This window comes from Athene noctua, unplaced genomic scaffold (assembly GCF_965140245.1).
Source record: "Athene noctua unplaced genomic scaffold, bAthNoc1.hap1.1 HAP1_HAP1_scaffold_641, whole genome shotgun sequence".
In the NCBI taxonomy this organism is placed as follows: domain Eukaryota; kingdom Metazoa; phylum Chordata; class Aves; order Strigiformes; family Strigidae; genus Athene; species Athene noctua.
Genome location: NW_027438079.1, coordinates 27,501 through 30,000, shown reverse-complemented (window position 1 = coordinate 30,000; position 2,500 = coordinate 27,501). Strand labels below are relative to the sequence as shown.

General features: G+C 78.5%; 1 non-coding gene across 1 annotated transcript; it reads left to right on the top strand.

Moving 5' to 3' along the window:
* The first annotated feature begins 2,212 nt into the window (after window positions 1-2,212).
* LOC141955798 (5.8S ribosomal RNA) lies at window positions 2,213-2,365 on the top strand. Its single transcript, XR_012632759.1, has one exon. It is a non-coding gene; the product is annotated as a 5.8S ribosomal RNA (ribosomal RNA).
* Window positions 2,366-2,500: the final 135 nt, after the last annotated feature.

Sequence of the window (2,500 nt, the reverse complement as noted above, 5' to 3'; positions counted from 1 at the left end):
CGGGGTGGTGCGTGGGGGTGCGGCGGCCGAGGGCCCTCCCGGAGCGCCAGGGCACCGCCGGTCCGAGCGCGAGCGGCGGCGCGTAGGGGGAAGAGGGGGTGGCCGCCGGTGTGGTGGGGGCGCGTGGAGGCGGGAACCCCGGCCGGCCGAGCGGAAAGCCCCCGGCGCTCGGGCGCGCGCAGGAGAGGGAGAGGGGACCGGCGCGAGCCGTTGGCGGTGACGGGCTGGGCGCGGCCGGCGCCAGCCCGGCGAGAGGGGCGGCGGGCAGAGCAGGCCTCGCCGGGGTCGGGGGAGGCGTCTCCCCCGATCCTTCCTGCCCGCACCGTGGCGGGCTTGCTGCGGAGCAAGCCCGCCGGGGGGCCGGCCGGCCGCGTGCAGGGCCGAGGCCTCTGGGCGTTCCGGGCTCGGGTGCGTGGCGCCGGCCCTCGGGCCGGCGGGCGAGTTCCCGCGCCGGGCCGTGTCCCGCGCGCCAGCGGGCGGCCCGAGCCACGGCTCTCCTCCCGGGCGCAGCGCCGGGATACTGAGGGAAACCTCGGGCCCCGGGCCAGGAGGACGTGGTGGTGGTGGCGGATGTCGGGCGCGCCCCCGCGGGCGGACGCTCCCCCGATGGCGGCAGCGGGGGAGGCACCCCCGCGGGGCCCTTGAGGATGTTTCCCTCACCCCAGGGCCAGGTACCTAGCGTCCGCGCCTCCGCGGCCCTCCCTCGGCTGAGCCCGGGGGTCGAAGGCCGCGGAGCCGGGCGGAGGTTTAAAGACTCGGGCGGCTCGGTGCGACCCGCAGGGGCGGGCCCCGGCCGTGTGCGGCGGTTGAGCCTCCAGGGGCGGGAGTCGCTCTCGTGCAGGCCCTGGCCATGGCGGCCGCCGCCCACGCCGTGGGCTTTTTGTCCCCTCGGGCGGCCGCGCCGGGGAGGGGTGTCCCCCCTGCCCCCCCTTCTCCGCGGTCCGGTCTCGGCGGCGAGACCGGCGGCGTTCGGTCGGCCGCAGCCGGCCTGCCTCGCCCTCGAAACGCGAAGGGGAACCTCCCCCCCCCCCGGCGGGGAGCGCGGGCTCTCTCGCCGTCGGGGGCGATGGCGATTCCCCCACGGTCGGGGGTCTCGCCGGGCGGGGCGGCCTGCTCGGGCCGCCGCGTCTCCGTGGACGCGCAGCGGCGCGCTTGCGGCTTCGTGCTCCTTGCTTGCCACCCCCACCCCTTCCCGCCCCGGCTGAGGGGAGGGGCGGCGCAGCCCCCGGGCCCGAGCGGCGGCGGCGGCGCCGCCGCTCGGCGTGCCGGCCGGCGGTCGCTCGGTGGCCGGCCGCGTGGCCTGTCCCGTCCCGGGTCCTGCCCGTCGCTTCGCAGTCGCCTTTCCCGGTCTCGGTCAGGCGAGGCGGGTGGGCGGCCGAGGGGCGTTCCCCGTCCCGTTCTCCGCGCGGAAGCGGGGAGAGGGGGCGTCGCCTCCGGCTCAGCGGCGTCCGCCTTCTGCCTGGCGCGTGCCTGCGGAAGGGGCCGAGACGAGAAGCGGCGGCGGCGGCTCCGGGAGGGCAGCCGCGGCGGTGCGGTGGCCGGGCGGCGGTCGGGCGGAGCGCCGGGCGGCGGCGTCGCGTCGCCGTCTCGGGTTCCGGCGGTTGGCCGTCCGTCCCTGTCTCCGGTGTGGTGCGGCGGCGGCGCCGCGCGGGCGTTCCCGGCGTCGGGGCGAGAGCCGGGGTTTCGGGGCCACGGGGGCAAGGAGCCGGCTGTCGCAGCGCGCGGGCGCTGGGCGGCGCGGAGGCGCGCGCGGCGCGAGCGGGGCGCCCCCGCTGGTCGCCCGCGCGGCGGTCAGCGTCTGTGGTTTCCCCCCTCCGCGCGAGCGAGAGGCGGGTGCAGGTCCGGGCGCGCGGTCGGACGCGCCGCCGGCCCTCCGTGCGGAGGCCGGGCCGAGCCCGGGCGCCTGGGCCGCCTCCGAAGCGAGCAAGGTGCTTGTTGTTTCCCCAGGTCGGTCGGGAGCGCGGGCTCCCCGGGCCCTTGCCGTTCGGAGCTTGTTTCACCCTTCCCTTCCTTCCCTCCGTTGTGATGTCGGTACGGTCATCTGAGGCGAGGCGCGACCGTCGCCCGCCGGTCGTCGCGCGCCCCCTCCGCGCGTGCGGAGGGGGGCGGTCGGTCGGTCGGTGGGGCGGCGGTCCGTCGTCCGAGAAGGGGGCCGCTTCTGCGGAGCGGTCCCGGCCCCTCCGCGCGCGCGGGGCGGTGCCGAAAGGCAGACAACTCTTAGCGGTGGATCACTCGGCTCGTGCGTCGATGAAGAACGCAGCTAGCTGCGAGAATTAATGTGAATTGCAGGACACATTGATCATCGACACTTCGAACGCACTTGCGGCCCCGGGTTCCTCCCGGGGCTACGCCTGTCTGAGCGTCGCTTGACGATCAATCGCCGGCCGGTGCGCCGTCCCTCCCCGCCTCGCCTCGGCGGGCGGGCGGGCGGCGTCCGCGGCGGCGCGGCTGGGGTGCCTCGCAGGCCCGTCGGTGTCGGCCGAGGGCCTTCGTCCCCCTA